The 17,129-nt window shown below is 40.4% G+C and overlaps 1 long non-coding RNA gene across 1 annotated transcript; it reads right to left on the reverse strand.

Annotated features, from left to right (window-relative positions):
• Positions 1 to 2,257: 2,257 nt before the first annotated feature.
• On the reverse strand, positions 2,258 to 16,811 carry LOC136009343 (uncharacterized). The gene is made up of 5 exons (XR_010610511.1): positions 16,400 to 16,811; positions 15,232 to 15,324; positions 11,728 to 11,861; positions 9,101 to 9,186; positions 2,258 to 2,338 (listed from the first exon to the last, which is right to left on the reverse strand). It is a non-coding gene; the product is annotated as an uncharacterized LOC136009343 (long non-coding RNA).
• Positions 16,812 to 17,129: the final 318 nt, after the last annotated feature.

Consider the following 17,129-nt stretch of genomic DNA (forward strand, 5'->3'; position numbering starts at 1 on the left):
GCAGGCAGCGTACCCCTTTCACCTATGTGCCATAAATCTATGAACTACAGACACTTCAATTAGAAACCTGAAGCACGAAGATGATACACAAAGACCTGCTCCAGAAAGTGTTATAGCCTCCTCACAGCAGGCCAGCGCTCACCTTTGTTGAGGGTTTCCGGCCAACTTGATTCAGATTGGATTGAACTAGAACCCAGAGAAGGACCTCAAGGGACTTTATCATTCACTAGAGGCTGGCTTGGTTTTAACAAATAGGCTTTTTCCAGGAATACATTTTCACAAGGAAAATTCCCCAAAAGCTGCTCTTAGAAGGAAGCCAATTTCCAGGTCAGAGATATAGATTAAATAATTTGAAGACATTTCTAAAGAAACACCTGTTTCTTCCACATGAATTTCTGAGTCTTTCTTTGTCTACTCTGTTTATCTTCTACTGTTGTCTTGTTTAGTTGCTTGCCTGTTTTGTTGGGTTTTTTTAAGGAGCTAGGAAAATCCCTCTCTTCAAGTACAAAAGGAGTGCAAAGGAGCAGACTACTTACTGGCACAAAGAATGACTTTCTGATAGCAAAACAAAATCACAAAGACTGAAAAATACCCTGAGCTTGCTGATAGAGGGGCTGTACATGGAAGCACATGCAAATCGCCTTATGGCTTGTTTTGAGGGCAGAAAGAAGAAACGTTCAAATTTCTAATGCTGGTGCTATTCATAAGCATTAAAACCCTACAGCACTACCTGCAGAAAGACTTGAGCTTGTTCTGCTTGTACTCCCAAGCCGACAAGAAACCCACAGCTGTGGTTAGCAGGGCATCAAGCCCAAGCTAATAAAGTTCAGCTGAGAAGCAGGGCATATTAGTTTAGGCCTGGTGCCATGCTAGTTTGTTATATGGCTTCCAGTCAACTCAGAGCAAAGACAGAGCAAGCTTACATCTCCTTGTGAAAGATCACGTAGTCATTACTTTAGATAAATACAAAAACCTAACATAGGAGCTCTAAGTCTTCAGGTTTCCAGATATATGGTAGTTAGAAATGTCTTTGACCCTGCAGGTAAACATATTAAGTTCTACCACATGGTAGAACTCACTCCTGGTTGATCTGCTGGACAGAACAGGTGCTTCACCCTATGGAAATACATCCTGGTAGAAAACTACAAATGCTGCAGCCAGACAAGAATGTGGGGTTAAGAACAATCCAAAAGATTTCAGAAATATATTTCACATAGGTTATCTAGCATTTCAGGCTGCTGAAGATGTCTGTAGAAACAGGAGAAATTAGTACAGTAAAGCTGCTAGTGCTGTCTCATGAGATCTTTTTATGGTACATTAAGATGTGCTCATGATCTTGAATGTTGCATGTAATGTGGTGTTATGATACGCTCATGACATGTTTACAGCTGACTTCTGTAGTAAGGTGGTTTAGGGGAGAGACTGCTGCAGTGGAGACTGAATGGGAAATGAGAAAACATGCGTCAGCATTCATCCTTTGGAGGTTAATACCACTGATCTGAAGTATTCAACTCTAGTCTGAAAGAAAGATTAATATCCTGCTCTATTTTTCATAGGAATAAAAGCTATCTCCAGAGCAATCATGATACTACACCAGTATTTAAAATGCTATTGCTCTTCTGAAATCTTGTGAAGTTTCTGAAACTTTCTCAGATAGAAGCCTGCAAGGCAGAGGAAAGATACAAGTTGGTTTCAGTATCTAAATTATTATTGTCTTCTGTGGATAACATTCCTTTTTAGCAATCTAGCTTATGACATCTAGGAAACACAAGATCTTTCATCCTTTTGTTCCAAAACAAAGTTAACAGCAAGGGATTAAAACGTCTGCAAATTACAACAACTGCTCACGTTTCACTTCTGAGGAAAGAGGCTGCTTCATTCTTTACTGTGAGATCTGTATGACGGCACTTCTCACACCTCTCATCCATGGAAGAACAGCAGAGTAAAACTGCCAAGACTGAATCTCTGAGGCAGTTGTTGAGTACACAGGTGTGCTGGTCTCTGAACTGGTGCTGTTTATTGACATCTATAGGGCAGTCTGAGAGATGTGAAGGTACCTTTGTCAAGCAAATTGCAGGCAAAATGTTTCTTTCTCAATGCTATTACTTTGAATAACTACACCATTCAAATTTGCAGACTAATTCCCATTGTAGGTGCAAGGCATGAAAAATATAGAGAGAGAATGGCAGTGTCTGTGTGACTACACCACCGAACTGGGATGCAGGAACTGGGCTTAGCCTCCTGTTCTGAGTAAACTCCCGTGCAAGGGCAAATTCACTGAGCTCCTCTTCTCCCCTCAGTAAGGCACTGAGCATAACCACCCAAGTGTTCCCCGTACCTGGAAGGGTTAGGAGAAAAAAAAATATGTGCACACATGAGGTGCTAGAAATTTATGTAATGATTTATTGTCATGGCATGGGAATACAGCACGAGATTTAGAAACAATCTCAGAATTAATTCCTAAAGCCATTAAATGTCAAACTCTTCACACCTGCCAAGTCCAGACCCCAAAACTAATTCATAAGTTTTCAGTGACTTCCCTCACTAGATGGGGACTTACTGTAATCTTAGCATTGATTTCGCTGCCTGCATGAATATGATTGAGATAAATCCGTCTGATTCTCACAAAAACCTTGGTAAAGAAAGGGCTCAGATCTCTTATCTGGCATCATTCAAATGTCAGGAATGAGATTTCTGTGGCATTTACACAGTCCCATAGATGGAGAGATTTTCATGGGATTTGAAAAACAAAGGCTTTGCTGATATTTTTCCAAGTTCACTAAGGTAAAAGTGTGTTTGCTCCACTCAAAGCTGGAGTGACAGCAATGTGCTGGACTTTGGTTGCATGCTTTCTTCCCATGCCCTCTACTTGCTCAATAAAAACAGTTAGGCCATACTTGGCTCTGGTGTCTATACACACATTTTTGCCAGGTAGAGTTATACTATTCAAGACTTCTGTCACAGTCAAGTGAAATCAGAAAAGGATTCCATCCCTATTGTTAATATTTACAAGTATGTTGAGGTAATGAGAGTGAGTTGAAACACTTCAAAAGCTCAAGATCAAGATCTAATCTGAAAATTAAGACCATTTCTAAAAAGTAAAAAAAAAAAACCAAACCAAAAACCCAAAACAACCTTATAGCTTTGTATTTCTTTTTAAGTTCTGATTTTACTGGTATTCCTAATGAGGAACTGGAAAATCTGTGTATTTTTATTTTACATACTTTCACTTTGGAAAAGTTTGTACCTTCCTTGCATTTATTTTTCTCATTTGCAGACTGTGAACTCGAAGATTTTGATATAGAAAATGGGTAAAATAACATGTTTTGTTTACATGGAGTCACATTTGTCCTGTGTTAAAGTCTTCCTTACTGTAGAGTGGATATCTTTATTAAACAATAATATCCAGAAATATAAAAATTTGTAGTAAGAGAGACCTTTTTTCAGTTCTGTATACAATTCTGGAAGAAAAAGCAGAAGTGTGGAGACCTTTTCTCCTCGGCAAACCTGTTTACTGGCCCTTAATTTACTTTCTTCTGCTAATTATGATACAGACAATTGACTTCTCCCTGTCCTTTTTCTGTGCTGATATTTACAAGGAGCTAGAGGACTGATTTTATATACTGCAGATATGAAAATTACTGTTGGACTTAACACAGTCATTTAAATGCCAAGTTTTTCTAAAGGCCTCACAAATGTCTTGGATTTGTAGTTCATTAAAAATTTCATTCTTTGAAAGACTCTCTGAGTAGTCTTGCCAGGGAAGTGGTGGTAAAATGATTTTAGCACTTCTGTGAAAACTGTAGCACAGATGATTAGAGATTGTAATACACAGAACAAGGCCTTGGAGAGTATGTTAGATTTTAACAACACTTGAAAGCTTAAGTAGAGCTGGGCAAAGAAAACCAAACACAAACCCTTCGCTCCTTTCCCTTTCCCACTACAGAAGGTTCTGACTTTTCACACACAGACGAAAAAATAATATAAGTATGAAAATATGTAGGTCCAGAGTGGTAGTTATGTTACCTCAAAGAAGATTAAGTCAACCTGGTTAACGTTACCCATATGGCAGAATAATGACTTGAAGCTACAGAACTAGAAAGCCCATGAGGCTCTGCCCTGACATATCCAAATCTTTTAAATCATAAAATGCTTCAGAACTGGGACACAGTATTCATGCAGAATTGCTTTTTAACCAGAAACCTAAAATGTTATCTTTCTGAAGGTGGCTGGGGCCCTGGCACACAGTGAAGACACAACTGGCAATGTCTTTTCAAGAAGCCATACAAAAGTTACATACTCTAGGGCAGAAAGGCAGAGAATTACTGTTAGTTCAGAAACAAGTTAGAAAACAAAGGATAGGATCAAGTAATGAATTCTCTATGCAGCAGTCATCAGCCAGAGCCCGGAAATGGTGCACTGGTTAATAAATATGTTCTAATATCAGTGGGGGGAAAAAACAGCCAGCACTGACTGATAATTTGGTTATTTAGGGCAGTCTACAAGGTGAAGAAAATCAGAAATACAATGGTAAAAACAAACGTAAGACAGAAAAAACACCCTTCTGAAATACTAAAAAAAAAACCAAAACCAAAAAAAACCCCAAACTAAACCTGGTCTTATTTCTGACAGGGTCCTGACAACTATTTCAACTCAAGGAGAAAGAGTGTGAGACACAGCATGGCAAAGAGCTGGGAGAAAGCTTCTCATTCAATGGCAACCAAGAGCAATGGAAATGTTTGGGTTCATAAGCAAGTAGAGGAATAACCTCCTCAGTGAGGGTATTGCAGGGTAGAAGTAGGATTAGTCAAGAGACAGAGCTTCTCCTGTCAAGCAAATTTGTAAAGCCTGGAGTCACTAACATTAGAAAAGTGATGGTTAGTCTGTGATTTGATGGAAGTATATAAAATACGGCATATAGTGAGAAGATTGGATGGGGCCTTTCTTCATTCTGTCCTGGCCTCTGCAATAAAACACAACTAAGTATTCAAAGAAACTAAACACAGCGCTTCTCTGTAAAGCACAGGATTAAAATGAGGAGCCACTGTCCCAAAAGCTGGAGAGGGTGAGGTATAATCAGTATTCAAATAATGGGATATGGATATGGAAAATACGCAAAGTTATCATCATTGACGGCAATACTTTTGGAAGAAATTGTATACCCTACACTTCAGAGTGCAAACCAATTGTTAGATATTGCAATTAAAACTATGTGCAGGCAAGATCAGACTAGCTGCGTGTTGCAAAGTTCATGAACCTCTTTCAGGATCCAGCTGGTGAGCTTGCAAATCCAAAGCCTGAAAAAGCAAAGTGTGCTGAAGCTGTATTCTCATTGCAGCAGGGGGTATAAGAAGGTCCTGTGAAACAAAATGAATTAAAAAAAAAATAAAAGAAAACAACTCAGATTCCCACAGTCCTGCTTGAGCTGTTTTTCTGATCTTTTACCTGTTTGATTTTCCCCAGTGCACTGAAGCTCGTGATTTAAAATTTCAAATTAATTTCCTTTCTAATCTAGATTTATCAGGCACTTTGAAGTCAGACACAGTGACACCTTTTCAAAATTACTTACCTAAAAATGCGCCTGTATTTTTTGCTATGTGTGTGAAGATTTGTAAGAAGAATTCATTCCCTGTGCTTTAAAGTGGCCTATAAATGCGTATGGCAAAAGGCATTTTTGTGTGTTTGTGAAACAAACTGAGAGAAAATCACTTCTTTTAAGAAATCACCTTTAGACAATTTAGCAAAGTGTGCCCAGACTCTTCAGAAATCTTTTATTCAAGCAATAGTTCAAGATAATTATCCAACCACATGCTTACAAAGGAAGGGAAGATTTACAAGAGATAATATCTTTCAAGTCCGTATAGCTGCAGAAAGCAGACAAGCTTTCAGGCATACAAGCCTTCCTCCAGCTCATTTTTTTTCTCAGCTTCATACACTGGTATAATAAAATAAACCATTTACATCCCAAAACTATCGTAGCTACAACACTGATATCAATACTCATAAAGCTGAAAGCTAAAAAGGTACACTGCCTAAGAATGAGAGACAAGAGGTGAAAACTGGTTTAGCATAGTGGTAAACAGAAAAAACCCAAAGCTTTACCAGCAGATATTTCTACAAAAACATGTGTTGAAGTTCTACCTTTAAGATCTTCCTGGTGAGAATGAAAAGCTGACAGGGTTTTTTGGTTTTATTTCAGGTTTTGACTGTTGATGTTAATAGGAATGTCCTGTTCAAAGAACTTCAATAGTAGGAAAAAAAAAAAAGAAGACAGACACAGGGGTGAGTGGATGCTGTAGATTCCTCACAGTTATAAACGAAATACCAGAAAACACATCTGGGAGCCACATTGCTGAAGGCTGAACAAAATGAACCTAATGATCTGAGGGCCAAAGCAGCACTGGGACTGAAAGCAGATAGAGCCCTGTGCATACAGTAGACCAGAAATGTGAAGCATCATGTCTACCTCCAGCATCTGCAGTTGAGAGATTCCAACTTTGCCAAAACTTTTTTCAACATAAATGCATCAGATCTTGTTTACTTCTCCCAGACATGCAATGAAGGGAGACAGCAAAAAGCTGGGGAAAACTGCAGGTTTGCTTCTCAGTGTTTTCCTGCACCTTTCCTGACTTAATGCTGAAATAGCAGAACTACTTGTGTGCAAATGCCCACCTCGCTTTTCCCAGGGGAGGAAATAATTACAGGTAAAAGAAGCTGCTCAGTAGGAACCTTTAAACAGTTGGAAAAGTATGCTATACATGGAGCATACTTAGAGACACACATGGAAACGTCACTATTCCTACATTTGGGAAATCAGAGATCCTTTGTCTAGGTACATTTGGGCTGCTTGGAAGTCTCACCCAAGAGTTTCCTTCCTCCAGTTGCCCTGCAGATTACAGCAAAGCTGCTGCTGGCTGTGATGCTTACCCACATATGTGTAACTGATGTTAATGACAAAAGAAATCGTCCCTCATTTGTTCTTGGAAAGAGTCTTACCCAGGTAAGTGTTTTCCACTATTCTGGATACTTATTCATAATTTCTTTTAAAGGTCCTTTAAGACTGATTGTTGCTTTCATCTGTGGTCTGTTCTTCCTCAGATCTCCATGTTACCATTTTTACATGTGAACACAATAAGGAGAGGAATAAACTGAAGTTAGTCCCACGTGGCTTCAGCTTGACTGCAGCCTTCACACAGGCACCCTCTGCAGTCCGTGGTTACTCATCCAGCCATGCCTGCTAGTGGTATTTCCAAGGTCACACAAAGAACTGCAGCCCCATAACCTGCTCCATCTCAGCAGACCTCCCAGGCCACCGGGGTGGCTGCCTGCAGTGGCACAGGATGAAAACCAGCTGCTTAGGGAAATGGCTCTTGCTGGTACTGCTACTGTTCTAAAAGGGCAGCCACCATTCCAATTGCCATCTGCAAGAAAAGGAGCCCTTCCAGTACTCCAGGTCTCACTGGGACAAGACGGTTGCCCTTCCCATGGTCACACCATGCCAGGTCTTCCTTGGACTTTCTAAGGAAGTCTCCAGGCAGAAAGCCAGATCTTACTTTGTACTACTCTGTGCAGGCTCGGTCTGGAAACAGTCTGTCCACCTCAGTGCATGCAGCACCTCGAGTGCAGCCCCATTCATCGTCAACCAGTTTTAACAAGAAGCTGTCAGCTACTGTGAGCTTTAAACTAAGCCAGGGTTCCCACCACGAAACAAAGACACAGACAGACTTTGGAGTGAAGCCCAAGTATACCTACAATTGCTAACACCAAAGAAAGCTGCGGGGAAGGAAAACACAACCGAGCAGACAGACAGGTATTGCACGTGCTGAATGCCACCAGGTACCAAAACAATTTCAGCAGTGGCTATTTTGTCTGTGGAGTAAGTTGCTGGTTTTGTTTTGCTGGGGTTTTATTCCTTTTTGAAGCAGCTACTCGCAGAAGCAATAGCTCTGTAGAACGTGATCTCTCATTTTGTTCTGCAGCCTTCCAGAACAATGAGGGCCCACAAGCTACGGCACTGAAAATAATAAATGGCTTTAATTAAAAAAATATTGTGCTTTTATTTATTTGTTTATTTTTTAAAGAAAAAGAAGCAAATCGCCATTCCCAGGATACTTCAGTCAGCTCTGCAGAAATGCAGACATGTTAGAAGCCATGAGAAACCAAAGAAAATGTTAAGTAGCTGAAGAGGGCATTCAGCTGTGGAAAAAAATTAAAAGGAGTAATTTCTGTGTGTACGACTTAGCTAAGCAATGACTGAGGGGACATATGTTAACCGCCTACAAGCATCTGTTAGAAATAAACAACTAGCAGAAGAATAACAAGTTAGGATAGTAAAAGAGAAACAACTAGAAACACTGACAACACTAAGAAAGGCAAAATTTAGACTAAACATCAAACAGTTTTTATCATAACAGGTCCCAGGAAGTGGAATATTCCCAGGGACCCAAGTAGAAACACTTTCGTGTATTACATGCAGTTTTATCACCCCTGTTTAAAGTCAGGCAGTATGGAGGACACAATCTTGCACTGTTAACCTCATAAACCAGAGAAGGTTTCTCTCCATAAACTCCATCATCTTCCAGATAAAGGGCCTGCTGGTTACAGGGAATATCATTAACTGCAGGAATCACTTCTCAAAATTAGCTATTGCTTATGTAAGATAAAAACGAAAACAAGCAAGTAGGGAAAGAAAAAAGAAAAGAAGAAAGAAAAACAAAGCATGTGCCTTATTCATCAAAATGCTAAAGCTGAGGTAAGTTTGTACGTTTTCTGCCCCCTTTCTTAGGGGTGGGGGCTTGGGGTGGTTTGGTTGGGTTGGTTTGGGGTTTTTTTTTTTTTCAAAAAAAATTAAAAATACAGCCCATTGTACCCCAAATCCCAAGATATTTTAGAAAAGTGTTGATCTCTCTGAAAATGTTTCAGTGTCTCAGGACTCTTGAGTTGGTATCTCTTCTGCAATTGGTTAAGTAAAAACCAGGTGTGTACTCTCTAGGGTCATCTCAGTAGATGTATATTCAGGAATGACAATTTCTGGATAATATTCAAGCATTCCTCTGGACCCGTGTCATCTTGGCAAATGGCTATAGACGCACATACTGACCTGTATCTCTTCATCTGTTCTGTGTTTTGCTCAGCCCTGTAACCACAGTCAGTATATGGATTTCATCACATAGAGGTGCCAAGTCTCTGCAGAATTAGGAAAGAGGAAAAGTGTGTGACTCATCCTGAAGAAGACCAGATGTAATGTTCCCATTACCTGTTTCAGTGAACACATTACCATTTCCAAACCATCTTGATTTTCAGGGGTTGCACTGACAGCTTCATAGCTTTTCATTATCATTTGAAAAAATTTCTCCCAAAAAGGTCTTTTCCTACAGAGAAGCAGCTTCAGCAGGTTTCAGCTTGAGCCCACCTTTCAAATTTACTCTTCAACATCTGCAGTCCCAAAGGGAATCTTCATGACTTTGTGAAGCTTAACCAAAATGCTAAAAAATAAACCCATTTCCTAAGTATCAAAGGAGTGCTAGAACATGGTGACTAGCTCCTCACAGCACACAGAGACACAGAAAAGTAAACCAAGCCTCTCTCCAAAGGTTGCTGCTTTATGTTCAGCTTAGACTTAGGCCAAAGAATAGGGTTAACTGTTCAACATGACTACTAAAGCAGGTTATATGTCTTTCTGTCTTTACAAAAGTTTTTCTTCTTTCTCTGTACCACCACAGAAGCTTCCCATACTCCCTCTGATGCACTCAATTTGGTGTAATTTACTGATGATAGTACTTAGAAACATTTAAGCAATCCGTTGCATGCCACCATCTTTTATGTAAGCTTACATTTTTCCTTTCTCTCAGCTTGAAAAAAAGTAAAACACAAGATACCATCCTTCAGTAGCTGTAGACAAACCATCTGCTCCACAAAAAACAGCAGCTGAATGCTTCAGTCATTTAAGAACTGATGATAGTTCATACATGACTTGCTTCAAAATAAATACGCACAAGGATAAAAAAAAGTGTCTATCCAGTTATATACGCACATTTGATACATGATCTAATGCCTCATAAAGTTGACTTCAGTGACTTACTCAAGGAAAAAAAAATTAAAATGAAGGGCTGAAATAGTAGTGCAGAAACCCTTTAATCTGTAAGAAACGAAGCCTAAATGCGCTCAAAGCCTTCCACTAGTATTTACAGAGTTACTGTGTGATCTCTTCCACAGACTGAAATCACAGAGTCAAGGTATGTGAGCTGGTAAGCATTAAGTATTATTTTGCCGGGAATACTGTTTCTTTTGGTACCATTACATATTTGCACTAAACCAAAGATTTCAATTTTCTATGAGTTTGTGGGTACACTTGAAAGTGACCTCGTCAGGCACAAAGCAAATCTCCGCTTTGTTTATATTCATGTTTAACCACCGTTGAGTCCAGGGCCAACAGCTTATCCCTAGGCTGAGATCATAGAAATATTGCAGCTCACATCAAAGCTGACCAGAGTGCTTGAGGCAATCAACACAATGACCTCATGGAAAAGAGGGTCTGAGCTCAACAAGCTTCATGTGATGCCTTTATATAGAGAGCCAGCCCATCTGAGCTGGGATTTCAGCATTCCACCTCACTGTAGAACTGTTCACAGTACAACACCAAAAAAACCCCAAAATCATATATAATGTCTGCTAAGAACAACAGGCAGGAGCAGAATCATAGAATCATTTAGGTTGGAAAAGACCTTTAAGATCTTAGAGTCTGAAGTTGCATAGCTTTTGCCTTATCATTTCCCAAGGTGACATCAAAGAATTTCTAAGCTTAAACCAAAAGTGTCTCCTGGAGAAAAAGTGTCTTTGGAGAAAGAATAAGCCGGAGATAACAAAAAACAAGTGAATTTTCCTTAGCTGTCTTATTTTATGGCTATTTATAATAAGTGATTAGCAGGGAACAATCCAACTGCTCTGTCAATTTCATTTTGGGGCTGAAAAAAAAGATACCAGTGAGTGCATGAAAGGGGTGTGAGCTCCTTCAAGCTTACATTAGCAGCTGCGTTTGGGTTAGGGGAGCTGGTAGGATGACACAGAGAGTGGGAATTGCCAGGTAACCCCCTGTTGCCAGTGAGCAAAAACTGTTTATGTGTGAAGGCTGTCCCCAGGGAGACATTTGGACAACAGAAAAGTATTCTGTTGTGGCTCTCAACAAAGGGGGTTTCTGTTTTTCTGAAACCTCTGGTATGTTCTGGTTGAGGAATTTCAAGTCCAACCCCAACAACATTTCAGCATTTCTTCCACTCTAATTAAAAGGGAGACAGAAATGAGAACAGACAGCAGTTCAGAAGCATACTCAAACTAAATATAATTTTTAAAGAAAATAATGATGGAGCTTTTTCAAAGTTTGGAATAAATTATCATAAATATGCGTTTCTGTGAAAATCAGTGTTCCAGGACGTTCTGAAACAATGGTTAAAGCAATCCTTCTTATACTACCTACATGCAGCTTAGTGGCACTGTTTAACATGATGTCCCAAACTTCCCTTTTTTAATACCTTTATTTTCTCTACATTTTAAAGCATATTTTCCAGATGTTGATCACCCAAGAAAATACTTCCCATGACAGATAATTGATTTCAGATTAAAAAACAAACAGAAACCTCAATAGCAACCAACATATCCACTGAAAAATTAGCCATTGTACTGCTCTGGAAGAAGAACATAAAACTCTAAAATGTGAAGATTTGAAATTACCTGTGTCTGAATGTCCTGGCATTTACTATGTTCATGAAAACCTGCTTAAGCTTAGCCAAGTTATCTGCTCTTGGAAAGGAAGGGCTGGGGCAAAAGGAAGTCCACGAGGCTCTCCTAGGTGTCACACAGATGTCCTGCAACAGGATTTGATGGGTGTACATCATGATTTTTAATAAAGGCGGGGGGGAATAAATCAACCAAACCAGCAAACCCACCCTCCTCCTGAAGTGCATATGAACAATGCCTGCTGTTATAGGACACAGGGCTGTAAATTCCAGCCCTCAATGGCAAGGACATGGAAGAGCTTGGTGGCCAGGAAGGATTTACACTGATCCGAAGAATGACATGTCTGCCCCTTGGACTTGACAGCATTTGCTTGGAAGTGCAAAGACACAGTCAAGGAGTCTGGGGCCGCAGGTAAGTTATTTGAAGCAAACTTTGAAAACCCCGATTTCAAGGGCGCCTAAGCACTAACAGATGTTGACGTATGCTCACTGACATCATGAGTTATTAGACACTTCATCCAGCAAGGTGTTTTGGAAAATCCAAGCAGACATCGAAGTACCTTTGAAAACCATGTCTGCATGGGGACCATATTACTTTTGAATTTATAATATCGTGACCAGCTTATTAATAAAAACAACTTTTAACTGCTTTCGTTCAACTGCACAAAATCTATGACAAATGAAACGGGTAATTTAGATTTAGAAAAATGAGATTTTCTTATTTAGTTGGTATATTGAAGGCCATTTTACTGACAAAATGTCTCTTTAGCACTTTTTGTATAATTTTAGTCAAGCTTCCATTTCCATCTAAAGCAAGTCAACTGGAATATACATCTCTTCACAGACAGCAATATAAAACATACAAAGCAACAAAAACTAAAATGTAAATCTTTTACTTATATCTGGATTTCTTATTTAGGTCAGAGTTCAGTGAACAAAAACTACTCTGGGCCATTTTAGGGACTAAACCACTAAGTATGTTAGAAAAGGTTTCCAATAAACTTAAATAAAGGCATTTCCTAGCTTTAATATTTTTTTGTTTAACCCTATTGGCATTCCTGTATAATAACAGAACAAGTGAAAAGAAAATGTTGTCTGAATAAACATTTCTATGCTAACTTCTTTCCAGAAACGCTGGCAGAAAAACTTTAATTTGAACATACAGCAATTATTATAAACCTTTCTAGCCCGGTCATAACTAGGACTATAAAAAGTCTTCCTATTGGTAAAACAAAGCCACAAAATACATTTGCTTTTTCACCTAGAAAAGAATCTAGTCTCACTTTGGATACTTGAAGGGAGGAAAAAAGGTGCATTTGTTCATCCTCTGATAGCCTCTAACACACTAGAAAAGTCCACAACTATCCTGGAGATCTGGAGTAACAGCATCTTTTGGAACAGAGGAGGTGGTGTTTTCTCAACACAGCACTTGCAAGACGCCAAGAGCACCCACGTTACCTGACTATGCTTTCCTAACGTCTGAGCCAAAACTGCTGGTAGTCACTCTACTGTCTTCAGTGGACTTCGAAGGAGTCACTAAGAGAATAATGGATCCATTCAAGTAAAATTCTTTACTGTATCCTACTTTTCTATACCTCCCTTATGGTACAAATGATCACCTGTAGATGATTCAGACAGAAGATGAGAAGTTGAGCTCTGGAAGCCTATCAGTCCTGGGTTTTCAGCTACAAGACAAAATGTTTCTGCAACAGATGCTGCCTGGAGGAGTTCTATACTCATGGCTCCACCAATCATACCCCTAATATCTATGGTTGCCATCAACTTCATTAGAGACATCCAAATGGAGATCTCTTAAACAAGAATGGTCCCTCCATCAGCCCCTACTTCAGAGCACAACTGTGAATCTAATAGAGTGATAGCTCTATATAAATCTGATCTTACCTCATCAGACATCTAATCTGTAAGTGCAAGTAGACTGACAACACGGGCTCTTCTCTCCTGTGGCAGGGATTTGAGCTGACAGCCCCATCACAGAAGATTTCTGGTCATTGTAACAATTCTTGTTACTATGTAAAGAAACCAGGGTTGCTAATGAAAACTACTCTCTTTTTCAATTTTCAATTATAAGAAGATTTGTGAAGGGTTTTTGGAGATGTTGTGCTGATTCCTTGCCTCCCTACTACCTCCCACATTTGTCTTTTTATTTTGTCTTTCATCTCCTTTCTGATGCCCCACATCCCATCATGCCACACTGCACTGGTTAAATAAACCCCTAAATCTAGTTTTTGTCTAGCACTAATCCTTTTATTTCCTAAATCTTATTTAATCCGAAGGGCTTCCTTTCATCTCTTTAACTGTCAGTTGGGTCACTACTGTTTCCTATCAACAGCTCCTGAAAATCCTGTATTGGAGTTAAAAACCTTTCAAGTGTTTCTATGACTCTCATTAGACTCTGCTCTCTCCGACACCTGCTGAAGACCACATTGCTGCTGTTCAAGCCCTCCTGCCTTCCCCCTCCCCCAGACAGCTCTCACTTCACACAAGCAATAATCACGTTAGAAAGGGTTTCCCACTTTTTTTCTGGAAAAATCCCTGCCCTAGTTCCAGCTCAGACATTAGCAAGATTTGGTTAAATACGTGATGTTTAGTATAGTTCAGATAAAGAGAAAAGGTTTTAGGTATGGGAGGTTGTGGAAAGGATTGTGAGAGATGCATTCCCTGGTGCCAGAGGGAAGGAGTTATCAGTTGGTTTTTCATGCATTAAATTACTGCCCATAGAAAAGGTGTCTGCATTTCCTCCTTGCTTCTCCTGCTTCTCATCTTCATCCCTCACTGGTCAGTGGAGCAAAACTGGGTCAATGGGGTAGGGGGAAAAGCAGCTTTCAAAAGTCGCTCCCTGGAAGGAGCACCCATTTGCTAACACCCAGCAGGCATCTGTGGCTAGGCTCTGTCTTCCCACCGCAAGGTATTTCAGAGTCAGTCCTGACATGTGAGATGCTGAGCAGAAGTTGCAGTGAGACGCCTCAGTTCTCACTCTGCTGACTTGAAGACCATGTGTGCCAGCTCTCTGCTCCCAGCCCTCGGTGGCCCAGAGCAGTTCCTCATGCTCTGCCCTATCCTGCAGCCCACAGAGGGATGGTTCCAATGTCCTACATGTCTCCTCCTCCTTGCACACTCCCACTGCACAGGTGGCAGTAGCAAAAGCAAAAGTAAAGAGCTGGCAAGCATAGAAATACCATCCCCTCCAAAGGGAGGCAGAGCTGCTGTTGCTAAACCATGGTGGGAGGAGAGTGCTTATCAAGCCACACACCTTCCTCCAGGTAACCATCCAGATCCCCCCAAAAGATCTCAATGATTTTAAAGAGGCAGGATAGGAACAGACACTTTTGCATCCTACTAAGCAAAAAGCCCAGAACATTAAATGTCATTTAGCAGTTCAGATTTAAAATAAAATGTGTGACATTTATTCCCATTTTTTCCCCATCAGGTAGTGGTGTCAATATGATTACCCAAATGACACTGGGATCAGTATACTTACCAAGTGATGAACACCCTCATTTTTACTGATAAACACCATGTACAAAGAAAAGGACCGTTCAGAGGTACCATTCAGCAGCATCCTGGGTCATAGCTGTCAGGCACAAAAGGGCAAATGGCTGTGTCAGGGGACAGGATAAGGCCAGTGTCAATGTGCAACTCCCCACTTTCCACAGCCACCTCCAAACCCTGCCTTTCCCCAGCTTGTTAGCTGTCTTCTCCATGTTTATTCACACACTGAAAGCTAAGCATTTATACCACTTGGACAGCATCCATACCTTCAGATAAATGACATTTCCGGATGAAGCACAGGGAGAAGGGGATACTGGTAGCAACATCGCAGCCAAGCCCCTCTCTCTCTCCCCACGCAGGTTGTCCCTCCCTCTCCCTGCAGCTCCACTCCGCAAAGCCCCGCTGTTCAGGATGGCACCCTCACCCCTGGCTGAAGCAGCCGGGACAATCCCTTGAAACGTGCACAGTTGTCTTGAACTCTAATGTTAAATAGCACTCAAGGGGTGAAAGCTAAAATCTCCATCTCACTTCTGTTTTACCTGATGTACTTTGCTTCTGGAACCTCCCTCATCTTCCCCCCAGCTCCCAGACACTACATCCTAAAGCCTACCAAGAAAATCAGGCATGGGATTTCATGCTGAATGCTACCACATGGACCCACTGTGTGTAACCAGTTAAACTGGCTAGATGGCTGCTGCAGTCCCCAGCTGCTCCAGTTTAGACTCAGAAGCAAGTTGTTATTTGCTTCCTTTTGCACAACACAAGCCTTATCTGTCTGCAGACAAGCAGTAGCATGTCTGCATCCTTTGCACTACCATAGTCATGCCTCAGACACAGTGGGCCAAGCAAGTTTAGTCAAACTGCAGAGGCTTTTATTTATGCTGAAATATTGACTAAGAAGGCAATACCAGGATGAATGGGGCTATGAAACTAGCATGGGAACACAGTGATTGCAAATTTATCCTCGTTTGTCTCTTTCTTATAATGCTTATACAAAATATGCTAATGCTTTTAATTAGACTTTGCTCAGTGTGAGTTCAGTATTTATTCATATAATAATACTTAAACACAGTTGAAAAGCTACAAAATTTAGAGCTGTATTTTTTAAAAATCTTTTAAAACTACAAATGTCTTGTACAGAAGGTGGAACAACCTACCTCGGGCTCCAGAATCCAACCTTTCCCCCAAACTGGGTACTAAATACTCTTACTCGGAGGTTCCTCCACCACCCTTGCAACTCCTTGTTCAATACAGATGTAATAACAGGATGCAACTCAGCCAGTCTTCCCAGAGTTGTCTTCCAGCAGTGTTGTAGGAATTGCAGTATGCCAGGGATGACTACAATAAGAATTAGAGACAGGAGCATGCTTCTTTGGTAGATAGAAGACGTGAGCTGCATAGATGTGAACTGTGCTTTGACACTTGCCCTCAACACCAGGCACCTGGCTGGGTGACCAGGGCCTGGCTGTTACATTTACTTAGTACTGACAGAAACCATAAAGCACAGCAAGAAGTTTCAGATCTCACCAGTCATTTATAATGCCCCTTCGTCATCCATCAAAGGGTACGTGATTTCATCTCCCAGATAAAACAATTTATTAATGAGAGTTCACTCAGAAACATTAAATGGAAGTTGCAGTTTAAGAATACACAAAAACAAAAGTTTAAACATGCCAGTAGGTTGCTGAGACCTCAATAGGAGCTACGTACTTGCCTTGTATGTTTAGGAACCTTCCTGAGCAGAAAGGGATGAACACATGGACTTTGATGCTTTCCTGGTTGGGGATATAAATAAATGAAAGGAAAAAGACCACAAAAAACAGGTCAGGGGAAAAGAAGATAAGACAAATAAAATGTCCAGCACTTATTAAACTAAAAAAGTCTGAA

The sequence above is a fragment of the Lathamus discolor genome, chromosome 2 (assembly GCF_037157495.1).
Source record: "Lathamus discolor isolate bLatDis1 chromosome 2, bLatDis1.hap1, whole genome shotgun sequence".
Lineage (NCBI taxonomy): Eukaryota > Metazoa > Chordata > Aves > Psittaciformes > Psittacidae > Lathamus > Lathamus discolor.